At 40.1% G+C, this 12,866-nt stretch overlaps 1 pseudogene; it reads left to right on the top strand.

The window, feature by feature from the left end:
- The first annotated feature begins 2,066 nt into the window (after nucleotides 1-2,066).
- Nucleotides 2,067-2,876, top strand: LOC121767037 (annotated as a pseudogene).
- The last annotated feature ends 9,990 nt before the right edge of the window (nucleotides 2,877-12,866 follow it).

Genomic DNA, 12,866 nt, shown 5'->3' with positions numbered 1-12,866 from the left:
TTTAGGGTTTAGGGTTTAGGGTTTAGGGTTTAGGGTTTAGGGTTTAGGGTTCAGGGTTCAGGGTTCAGGGTTCAGGGTTCAGGGTTCAGGGTTTAGGGTTTAGGGTTCAGGGTTTAGGGTTTAGGGTTTAGGGTTCAGGGTTTAGGGTTTAGGGTTTAGGGTTTAGGGTTTAGGGTTTTAGGGTTTAGGGTTTAGGGTTTAGGGTTTAGGGTTTAGGGTTTAGGGTTTAGGGTTTAGGGTTTAGGGTTTTAGGGTTTAGGGTTTAGGGTTTAGGGTTTAGGGTTTAGGGTTCAGTTTAGGGTTTAGGGTTTAGGGTTTAGGGTTCAGGGTTTAGGGTTTAGGGTTTAGGGTTCAGGGTTTAGGGTTTAGGGTTCAGGGTTTAGGGTTTAGGGTTTAGGGTTTAGGGTTTAGGGTTTAGGGTTTAGGGTTTAGGGTTCAGGGTTCAGGGTTTTAGGGTTAGGGTTCAGGGTTTAGGGTTTAGGGTTTAGGGTTTAGGGTTTAGGGTTTAGGGTTTAGGGTTCAGGGTTCAGGGTTTAGGGTTTAGGGTTCAGGGTTTAGGGTTTAGGGTTTAGGGTTTAGGGTTTAGGGTTTAGGGTTTAGGGTTTAGGGTTCAGGGTTTAGGGTTTAGGGTTTAGGGTTTAGGGTTTAGGGTTAGGGTTTAGGGTTTAGGGTTTAGGGTTTAGGGTTCAGGGTTTAGGGTTTAGGGTTTAGGGTTTAGGGTTTAGGGTTTAGGGTTTAGGGTTTAGGGTTTAGGGTTTAGGGTTTAGGGTTTAGGGTTTAGGGTTTAGGGTTTAGGGTTTAGGGTTTAGGGTTTTAGGGTTTAGGGTTTTAGGGTTTAGGGTTTAGGGTTCAGGGTTTAGGGTTTAGGGTTTAGGGTTTAGGGTTTAGGGTTCAGGGTTTAGGGTAGGGTTCAGGGTTTAGGGTTTAGGGTTTAGGGTTCAGGGTTTAGGGTTTAGGGTTTAGGGTTTAGGGTTTAGGGTTTAGGGTTAGGGTTTAGGGTTTAGGGTTCAGGGTTTAGGGTTTAGGGTTTAGGGTTTAGGGTTTAGGGTTTAGGGTTTAGGGTTTAGGGTTTAGGGTTTAGGGTTCAGGGTTTAGGGTTTAGGGTTTTAGGGTTTAGGGTTTAGGGTTTAGGGTTTAGGGTTCAGGGTTTAGGGTTTAGGGTTTAGGGTTCAGGGTTTAGGGTTTAGGGTTTAGGGTTTTAGGGTTCAGGGTTTAGGGTTTAGGGTTCAGGGTTTAGGGTTTAGGGTTTAGGGTTTAGGGTTTAGGGTTTAGGGTTTAGGGTTTAGGGTTCAGGGTTCAGGGTTTAGGGTTTAGGGTTCAGGGTTTAGGGTTCAGGGTTTAGGGTTTAGGGTTTAGGGTTTAGGGTTCAGGGTTTAGGGTTTAGGGTTCGGGTTTAGGGTTTAGGGTTTAGGGTTTAGGGTTTAGGGTTTAGGGTTTAGGGTTTAGGGTTTAGGGTTCAGGGTTTAGGGTTTAGGGTTTAGGGTTTAGGGTTTAGGGTTTAGGGTTTAGGGTTTAGGGTTTAGGGTTCAGGGTTTAGGGGTTTGGTTTAGGGTTTAGGGTAGGTTAGGGTTTAGGGTTAGGGTTTAGGGTGTAGGGTTTAGGGTTTAGGGTTTAGGGTTTAGGGTTTAGGGTTTAGGGTTTAGGGTTTAGGGTTTAGGGTTCAGCGGGTGTGCTATCAAATGCAGTGTTTCAAACGGCTACACTAGAAAGAGACTCGAGGAAGCCGATCACCTCGTCAGATATGTGTACAAACAGTGCAAGAATCCGGACAGCAACGGAAGTGTGAATGTGAGAGATGCGGCGCGCCATTACTGTGGCAATGTGATAAGAAAAATGGTGTTTGGTGAGAGGTTTTTTGGGTCCGGAATGGCGGATGGGGGGGCGGGGGTTGAAGAGAGAGAGCATGTGGATGGATTGTTCGCGATTCTTTCGTGCCTCTATGGATTCGCCATTGCTGATTTTTTGCCGTGGCTGGTGGTTTTGGATTTGGATGGCATAAAAGAAGATAACGAATGCGATTAAGAATGTGAGAAGGTATCAATCCGGAAATCAAAAAGAGAATAGGGATGTGGGAGAAGGGCCTCAAGAGTGAGGAAGATGATATTCTTGATCTTTTGATTAACCTCAAGAAGTCAGGAAATGAGCCGCTTCTGTCCATTTTGAGAGATCAAAGCATTAATTGTTGTAAGTTTTTAGTATCTAAAAGATTGTGTACTCAACCGTTTTTTAAAAGCATAATAATAAGGAACGATTGATTTTACAGGAAATAATGATTGAGACGGTTGATAATCCATCAAATGCAGTTGAGTGGGCGTTGGCAGAAATCGATATTCTTGCTAAGGCATCTGAAAATTGGATCGAGTGGTAGGTAAAGATAGGCTTGTTCAAGAATTTGATTTGCCTAAATTAAATTATGTGATGACTTGTTTGAAAGAGTCATTTCGGATACATCCATTAGCACCTTTCAATGTCCCACATGTTTCAAGCAAAGATACAGTGGTGTGTGGGTACTTTATCCCAAAGGGAGCCAAGTGTTGCTTAGTCGTCCTGGCCTAGGGCGGAACCCTAGGGTTTGGGATGAGCCTCTCCGCTTTAGGCCTAAGAGACACGTTCATGATGAAGACTCAGTAGTCGTGCTTACGGATCCGGAGTTGCACATGTTGTCGTTTAGTACTGGAAGACGAGGATGCCCTGGAGTCGTTCTTGGTTCTACACCTGAGCACGATGCTTTTGGCTAGACTTATTCAATGTTTTGCATGGAGACCCCCACTTTCTACGAATACTATTGACTTGGCTGAGTCAGAAATGACTTGGCATTGGCTAAGCCTCTAATTGCTCATGCAGTGCCGCGCTTGAACTCACAAATTTACCTTTAACTCAAACAAAATTAGGATCATATATATGTATTGCATCATATTTATAAAGTGTGTGTTATCAATTGGTTGTCTTTTCATATTAACTTGTATTTTATCATCTCATGTACTTATCAGCTGTGTGCTGGAAAGTTGAAAGTTTAGTAAGACTACGTTAATTATTGGAAAAATAATTTTGTCATTGCCAATGTAGAAGGTTTCAACTCTTTAAGAAATTTGTAAAAATAAAGTTAATTGGAACATACTACTAAATTAGCTGATTTTTTTTCGTATAGTATGCACCTTCCATAATGCAAATTAGCATTTCTAACGAATTATATTTATATATCAATCCAAATTTAAGTTGACATGGCAACATAGGTACAAGGCTTAGAAAATTCTCATCGTAGTCATTGCCATTCTAGATGAAATTGGTCGAATTTTAAAGCTTAGCAAAACAAAATGTCATAAACCAAATGCCTCATCAATGAGTCATTCTAGCAATTTATTCACATAATGCGCAATACCAGTAACATTATATTTCATCTTCTCATTTAAGTAACATATTTTTTAGAATGTCTAACTATAAATGATACAATTTTTTCATATAAAAACATAACTCTCTCCATTCTCTCTCCACTTAAACTCACAATGCAAAACTACGAAAAATTTGTGCCGAATGAAAAATACTCAACTTAGAATGAAACAAATACTTTATAGGACAGGTTTGAGACGCAATTAGTTACTATGGAAACTTAAATGATTTAATTTTAATTGTGAGACCAAGATTGAAGACATTTTGTATAGTATAGGTGATGTCTGTAGAAACATTTATTAACGTCAATAATTGACTAAAATGTGTAATTAGACAATATCTTTTGTGGTGTCTAAATTTATTTTATTTACTCTATTTATTACTACTATAATTTAAGAATTATTACCATGAATTCTACGAGGGGCGAATCTAATTAGTGCTAATTTTGCAACCTAGCAACTGATTAGGCTAGACTTCCCAGTATTGATTTTGTAGCAGTCATTCATTTCTTTTGTTTGCTCGATTCTAATAAAAGAAATAGTACTTTCACTCTTTTTTTTTGTGTGTACACAACCACACACAATTGTTCTATCTAATAATATGTGGTGTGAATGGTTAACCTTGGTTGAACTGTCTTATTCGTTCAGGAGAAACCATGCACAATTGTTCTAAATGAAAAACTTTACACATGCATCGCCCACAAAATAATCATATTTCTTTTATTTTAGATCGACCATCAAAATTATTCTCATATTCATTTTTTTCCTTTTCCTCTTCTAATTTATCTGTAGATTCTCTTTTTCTTCTACTTTTAAATCACTCTTTATCTTTTCTTATCATACTTTATTAACTTTATATTCCCTCCATTCCATGTTAATAAAGTCATTATTCTATTTTGGGAAATTCCAAGTTAATTGAATCATTTCTATTTTTAGCAAAAAGTAATTCTCATTTTTACTTTATTTTTTCATCTCTCTTACTTTATTCTTACTTTTTCCACCATCCATTTAACACACTGAAAGACAGGGATTTGCAATGTGTTCAGTGTGTTATATCAAGCCTATCGGGTCTAGAGGATTCGCTAGATCACTGGGTCTAGGAACTCAAGGAACTCTCAAAATCTAGGTCGTCGGACACATAATTTCCCGTTTCAAAACCCTCTATATTATTGGCTAGTACAAGGAAGTAGGGATCGATCCCACGAAGACGGATGCGCTTGGATGCATTTAGAGAGTTTTAGAAAAGGTTTTGGCTGTTGCCACGCAACTTTGGATTTTGAATTTAACTACTAGACTGGAAACGAAATTTACATACCAGCTAGACCTATGAAGCATAGCTTCTCAAACGACTCATGAAAACAGTATGAAAATTCCTCGACCTAGCAAACAGACTGCTTAAACTAGCGAAACAGAGATCAAACATGCAGTAGGGACCATTTTCCCAAAATAGCAAGGTACGGATGAAAAGCTGCACATAACTAACTCTGAAATTTAACCAACAACGACCTTCATATCTTCAAACGATTCAAGCATAAACATGGAGAAAATAGAGCATAAACCCAGATCAAAACAGAGCATGATGATTCGAACGTCGGAAATAGCGATTAATCGGAAATTGAACAGATCTACATCTACTAGACGAAGCAACAGAAAAACAGAAACTAAACATCAGCAACCATGCAGAATTCAACAACTCTGTTCTAGATTCATACGTCGAACGCTTAATCCACTCCGGATCCAAGCAATCTGAACCCAACAACGATCAATCCCAACTCCATCAACTCCGATTCAACAAATTCACTCCGATCGACAACAAATTAAACCACAATTCAACTCCAAACCAACAAATCAAGTGCGAAAAGCATCCAAACGAGTAAATCAACTCCGAACTCAGAAATCGACATCAAACTCAGAATCAAACATAGCCGTAACAGAAAATGAAACTTTCATAACCACGCGAATTAAACTTCACAAAAGCAAGAGGGTCGAGCTTCGAATCGCGAAGTCTCGGACGAAATTCCAAAAGAAATTAACTAGAAAGCGGCAAATTGTTTCTTCGCCCTTCGTGAGGATGGTGTTACACATCAACTAACTCAAAAACTCCCGATGAACCCCCATGAATTGCCTATTGAGTGTGTGGAGAAGTGTGTGGAAAGTGAGCTAAAAGCGAAAATGTGATGCGAGTGATGATATCATGTGTGTCGCGTGCTCTCTATTTATAGATGAGGAGTCGATCTTCTAGAATCTCCTTTTGAATTCTCCACTTTGCCCTCCGTCTGGCAATTTATTCATTTTCTGCTCACTTTTCTGCTGAATTCCTTCGCCAGACGATTATCTTCTTCCCCTCCTGGGTCTGGCGATTTTCTCCACACACCTGGCTTAAAACATGTGTTAGACTCTGGAAATAATTGAATTTAACCCCATAACCGATGCATGAAATTAGCCTTATCAAACTGCTCACACTTAAATCATACTTGTCCTCAAGTATAAAGACAAGAAGAAAAAATAAGGTGAATTTCAATGCATGGTTATCCTATGATCGACCCTAAAGACACGTACAAAACACAAACTCCTAGACCTAGACACATAAACTGACTCGACAAAGAAAAACAAACACTTAAATAAAACAACATATTTGCATGAACTAGCTTCAACTTTTAGGCAGCCATCCCCACAAGCTTAAGGTCCATCTGATTGTCTACAGTCTCCAAATCCTCCCCTTCCCTTCTTCCACCTAGTCGGTCTGTCAGTTCGTCAAGATAGCCTACAACCTCACCAATTGTTGGATTCGCTCGATCACTCATTCCTCACCAGGGATGTTAGGATCGATCACTCTTCAATTTTTGCCACACCACTGATGCTTCGGGTTATGAGAATTCCCCTTTTACAGCTTCCTACTCCCCTTAATTCCCGGGTCAGGTTACTATTGCTTCCTGCCCTTGGATTTCTTTTTGCTCCTTCTGGACTTCGTCCAGCTTATACCTCCTAATTTTCCTTGACTTCGTCCAGCTTATACCTCCAAAATTTATTTTATATATATATATATATATATTTTAATTCCTCCCGTGGACTTCGTCCAGCTTATACCTCATTTTTCCTGGACTTCGTCTAGCTTATACCTCCAGTACCCTTTTCCCAGGCCCACGAGGTTTTGCTTTTCACCACTATTTTCCTCCTTTCTATATTCTCTCCTTAAGCATCAGATGGCAGCCCCTCTTTTACATGTTAGAGTAAAGTGTTTAGGTTTATAACTCACTTTTATGGTGGGGACTCACAACTAGGTCAGCTAAGGCATTCTCTATCGTCCTCACTTCATCCAAACCGATTTCAGTTTATTAAGGATAAAGGCCTCAAAGTTGACGTGCATCATCTCTTCAATTACTCTCACTAAGGGAATCTTGCCTTATTATATTCACCAGCTCATGCTAAAAACACATAATTCCTAAAAAAAATGACTCATAGACCTAACAACTTCTACTCATGCTGGACACAGACTGCACTAACTCCCTCCCCCCTCCCACTTCACTCAAGCTTGTTTCCAAGCAATCCTAGTGAAGGGGGGAAACATGGTAGTTGGTGCGCACACAAACCAAATCACAGAATTAAACAAACATGCTACACGAAACATATATGTACAAAACAAAATTCTCACACTTAGACCGGGTACAGGGCTAAGTGGGAGAAGACACTATTGCTAAACAGAAACCAAACATGCTATATAAACCCAAACTTCTCACAATTAGACCAAGGATTGGGCTAAGTGGGAGATAACACATGTATACATAACAAAACATACTAAACACAAAAACACACATTCACATACTCAAAAACACAAACATGCAAAATATACAAAAGACAAAATAAAACAAAAATTACTGAAATGTAAATTTACTTGGTCATTGGGGGGTATCAATTCTGAGTCTGGCCCCCACGGGAGCCAGACTTGGGTGGTACATTGGGGCGGTTCATCTTTACTTTCTTCTTAACCGGCGACAACGGTTCCTCTTCCTCGATCTCGGGTTGCTTAGACATGGGCTTTCTCTCGGACAGGGGCGCTACAGGGTTGGACGTGGATGTGGGCTTCTGGAGGGATGAGCTTCCTTGACCAGGTTACCTGGTCATACTGCTGGGTCCAGGAAGTAGCCTTTTCTGGGTCAAGGGAAATTTTTTCTCAAGCCAGTCAGCCATCTTCATCATTATTCTGACCGCATCAGCCATCCGATCGTTCTGCAGGGACGATTTCTCTGCCCAGTCAGCAATGCTTCCTTTAAGCGCTTGTATCTCTCCACAGACTTCAGTAAGTTCTTTACGAACTTCTAGCATCTCTCTCCTCAGCTCTTCACCATCCATACTTGTCGAAGCCTCTGCTCCTTCCACCTCGCGCTTCACCACGGGCTCTGCCTTCCCTACTTCATAAAAGCACACATCCGAGCCATCCATGTACAGGAGACCTTTGTTAAAGAAGTACTCCAAGCTGAATAGCTCTGGAGCTTCACACATGATCACCTCGGGTGCAGACTTGGCAATTTTCATCACAACATTACACTGGAGGTAAGCACCGAGGATATGGCAGGTGTACATGTGACGAGAAGGGTTTGCGGTCATCTGGTGGCACGCTTGGGCCAACCAGTAGCCTAGGTGAACCTTGATCTTCTTCCCCATACACCAAGTGAAGTAGAGGTCGGGGGTGGTGAGGGAAGAGCTTGTTGTTCCCAACAAATTATACCCAATGAAGACTTGAGCAAATCGGAAGACGCGGTTGATAAGCTGGACGAAGTCCAGAAGAGGGGATGGAAATAGACGGAGTAAGACCTTAAGGAACTAGCCTGCGCCCATGAACTCAAGGCATCAGTGGTATGGCAAAATGAATGAGAGAATGGTCCTAACATCTCTGGTGAGAAATGAGTGACCGAGTGAATCCAACAGTTGGCTGGAGTAGGGGCTGTCTTGACGAATGGACAGGCTGATTAGACTAAGTAAAAGGGGGAGGGAAGAATTTGAGACTGCAGAGTATCTAGAACGACCTTAAGCTTGTGGGGGATGCAGCCTGAAAACAAACCAGTCTCATTCATGAAAATTCATAGATAAGTGTTAATCTTAGGAGTCTGTTTAAGTCAGTGTTGTGAATAGTCGCTAGTCCGTAGAAATTGGTCAGGAATCCATGCATGCATCTTGCCCTTTAATTCTTTTTGATATTTTATACTTGAGGACAAGCATGATTTAAGTGTGAGCAGTTTGATGGGGCGCAATACAAGCATGGTTTTATAGGGTTTATTTCACTAATGTAGCTGGTAATGGGCGAAAAGTGTGCTAGATTTGAGTGTGCAGGGCAGCAGCACGGGAAAGCACCAGGTTGAGCAGCAACTTGATCAACTCGGTGAAATGGAGCAGAAAAGAGAAGAATGAGGTCAAGTTGATCCACTGCGCTTGCGAGCTGATCAGTTGAGACCCCAGCACTTAGAAGGATGAGTCACAGGAGAGAGAAAAGACAAAAAGCATCTCAGAAGGGCATATCGGTAAAAGTGTCATGTGGGCTTGCCCTAGGGATTTGGGCCCAAGAAGTTGTCCTATAAATATGGATGAGACGCATTGAAGAACAGACACGTACACTCCTCACTTCAGTTACCTCAAGTCACCACTTTCCTTAGTATGGAGTAGAAGCCATTCGGGAGAGAAGGAGCCACATCTCAGCACGCTGTCCTTGCTAGAGGAGGAGTCAAATTCAAGCCACCATCATTTACATCGTTTGCTTTCTTTGTTTCTCGAGGGGTTCAAACACTTAGTTTCTATTTTCGTGCTTAACATTAGTAGTTAGCTACTTGTTTCAGTTTGTTCTGTTTTTAAGCTACTCAGGTTTCATTTCTAGTCTACTAGATCGTGCCATTTGAGTTATGAACTTCTGTTTGCTTATTTCCTTTGCCGATCTTGAATGAAATGGAATTTTTAGTTGTAGTCGTGTTGGATCTGTTGATTTCTTTCTTGAAAATCTTGATGCATTTGGTTTCAGCTCTTTTTCTATTCCTTGCCTAGGTAGATGGTGTTTAGTTTAGTTTATTTGCAAGAAGAAGTAGTCAATTCTCTAGATCTATCTCTGTTGCTTAAGAATTCATATGATCAGTTTTGAATCGGCGTTGTTTTATGTTTAATGCTTATGCTCTGTTCAGATCTGTCTATTTGTAGATCAATTTTCATTTCTTAGAGAAGAAGACAAAGGTAGTTAGTTATACTGCATGTCCCTGTCACCTTTTCCTAGTTTTCGCAGTTTTTGTAGTTCGCAGGTAGTGTCAGTGGTCCCAAGATGCTTTATGCTTTTCGCTTTCTTAGTTTAGTTGATCAGTTGGTGGTTTACGTTTATAATGTTCACGTTTGATTTGATCAATTTAATTTACCCGTTGAGCAGTTTAAATTCTTAGTTAATCTTAACCCCCTTTTAAAGCGTGGCAGCAGCTAAAACCGCCCAAAATGTCTCAACCCCAACTCCATTCGCAACCATCTCTGTGGGATTCGACCCTTACTTCCCTCTACTAAGACGATAGTAGTGCGGGTTAAGGCTTTGAAAGGCATCCCGTGTTTCAATCTGGAACATAAAAGCTACGAGGGGTTGTTGCTCTCTGTTTTCACTTGTGTTTGTGTTTCCGGAAAGTTATAAGGAATTCGCTTATATGACAGGTTTTCATGAATCCACAAGGTTTTGTATGGTCTCAAGCAAAGCTCAAGACAGTGGTATTTGAGATTTGATGAGTGCATTCAGGAAATTGGTTTTGAAAAACCAAGATATGAAAGTTGTATATTGATAAAGAGAAAGGAGAGCATACCAGTAGCCTACCTGCTACTTTGTGTAGATGATATGCTCATTGCAACTCCAGATATGGGAGAATACAACTAGAGAAAAGTGGACTTGAATCACAGTGTGGTATGAAAGATCTTGGGGATGCAAAAAGGATCCTAGGCATGGATATTGTTAGGAGCAGGCAAGAAGAATGCTCTGGCTCACAGAAAAGTTCTGAAGTGGTTTCAACTGGACAAAAGCAAGCTAGTCTCAGTGCCTCTGCGACAACATGATACGCTCGGATTTTCCACTACTTTAAGATCATTATTTGGTCCGTTTTGAGTGTCAAAGTTGTATTACATGTCCATTATTTGCATATTTTATCCATTTTGGTAGTTTGACGTGTATTATGAGAAATGTGCAAAATAGAGTTGAAAAAATGGCATAAAAAGGTCAAAATCCGGAAGTTGGAGCTGAAACGCAACCCAGCGTGCCGCTGGGGCACCCCAGCGGTCGCAGAAAGTAATCCAGAGAGCACGGAAACTCTCCCAGCGACCTGCTGGGCTTGTTCGCGTGCAACTGTCCCAGTTTAAACTCATTTTTCCGGTGATGCTGAGGTCCGATCAGGGTTTGTACCGTTTTAGTAGACTTCTAATACGGGCAAGGACATGGGAATACGAGAGCCTTGAAGACTTGATGAATGAGTTTTTAGAAAGAAGCAAGTGGTGTACAGAGGAGGTGTCTGAAAGCAAATACAAATAGGACACTGCTAGGAAGCTTTGACAACATCAATGGAAAAGTGGGAGAAGATATACGATAGGATATTTGAACTAAGTCCTCATATAATCGACAAATTGGTGAATTCTTTCAAACCTTCTCTCTATAATTTTTATTCCTTGTATTGCTGACGAAACTAATTTTGAAGATCCACAATTAAGTCATGCATTGGGGGAAGGTAGAAACAAAGCTGAAAAACATAAATTCAAATTGAGAAATCATCTATGGTACAATCTGTGTGGGTTTAATCTTATGTGTCCATTGTTCAATTCTGTGTTTGTACAATCTTTTGCTGCAACACATGATAAACTCCGTAGAGCATGGGTGAGATATAAAGTTCCATGTTAGCTTTCTTGTTTTTGCTAATTTTCTAATCTTGTTTGTTTTTCCTCCGTAGAGCTAAAGGTAGTAGTAGTTTTATTTTTATTTTTATTTTTATTTTTATTTTATTTTTTTGCCTTTGTTTTAATTTTCGTTCTTATAATTATTTCATTTTTCAATTTTTCATTAAAAAAAATGTTTTGATCGTTTTTGTTAAAAAAAAAATAATTGGAGCAGGGTCAACTCAACGGCCCGCCGAAAGAAGAACAGTGGGGATAGACCATCCTCAGCGATCCGCTGCACTGCAGTCAGCGCCAGCTAAGGCGTGTCAAACACGAAATTTTCACTTAAGGTATGTTTCTTCCTTCCTTCTTTCGTTCTTATTCCTTGTAACCCTAGTATCCAATTCCCTCTCCCTCTTTAAATTCTATTTTCTCCACATTATTCACACACCCACATTTCAAATTCACATCACTTACTCAAAATTCTTTGGATTCTACCAATTGTTCTTTTGCATAACTGTCAATCAACACAAGGAACGTTCTTCTTTTAATTTCTGAGCATTGATCTTGAATTCTTTCATTGGATGACTTTGTTGTTGATATATATTTTGGTAGTTTGGATTGGAGTTTGATGGGGGATGATTTGCACAATGGTTTGCACAAGACCATATGTGAGCCATGGTGTTGCCACAAATTGGATTTTGAGATATCTAGGAGGGACATCTAATTACAGTATTCTATTCTCAGACACTAAGGGCAGTGATCAAGATCCATTAGTGGGTTCTGTGACTCTAATTTTGCTGTAAGTTTTGCCACGAGAGAGTCACACACCTGACACATCTTTCGTTTATGAAGGAGAATTTTTGGTTGAAGAATCCTCTCTGATTTTGGGATAAACTAAGAAGTCGTGATTGTTTCCAGTGACTATAGTAGTGCTATCTGCCTCACCAAACACCAGACCTTCCATGAGAGAAGTAACATGTGGATGTAAAGTTGCATTTCATTGGATATGAAGTGAAAAGGGGTTCTGAAAGTGGTGAAAGTGTCCATAAAAGAGAATGCATGAGATATACTGACTAAGACTTTACCATGTTCCAAGCTCAAGCATTGCTTGAATTTGGTGGTCAGATTATTCAATCATGACCTAGGTGGAGAATTTGTAAGATATGTGGATGCATATTCAATAAGTCATAAACCGAGGACCAAGTTGAAAATGGGAATAAGTTTGAAAATTTGTTTCCAACGGCTACTGTAGGCATTTGCAACCGAAGGGTTTGCGAGCTTGGATTGAGCTCAATCTTGTTGGGCGATATGTGTACTCTCTCAGTTCACATACATATACAGATTCAGTTAGTGATAAGAAAGAGAGCAATAACCATTTCTATGTGAGGAGATTAATATTGTAGTTAAGAGCTCACAAGTTTAAGCGATTGTTTTCTTGAATGATTCTCGAGCGATTCTGACGAGCTTTTTTTTATTGTCATTGAGTGTTGAATAAATTGGTTGATAGCTTCTCTGTGGATGTAGGTCATACGACCGAACCACGGAACTATGTATTTTGCATTAATTCGTTTCTTTGATTTTATTTATTGTTTTTCATCGATTACTAAC

Source organism: Salvia splendens, chromosome 15 (genome assembly GCF_004379255.2).
Source record: "Salvia splendens isolate huo1 chromosome 15, SspV2, whole genome shotgun sequence".
Classification (NCBI taxonomy): Eukaryota; Viridiplantae; Streptophyta; class Magnoliopsida; order Lamiales; family Lamiaceae; genus Salvia; species Salvia splendens.
The sequence above is the reverse complement of the archived record's forward strand: the minus strand, read 5'-3'. Positions and strand labels throughout refer to the sequence as shown.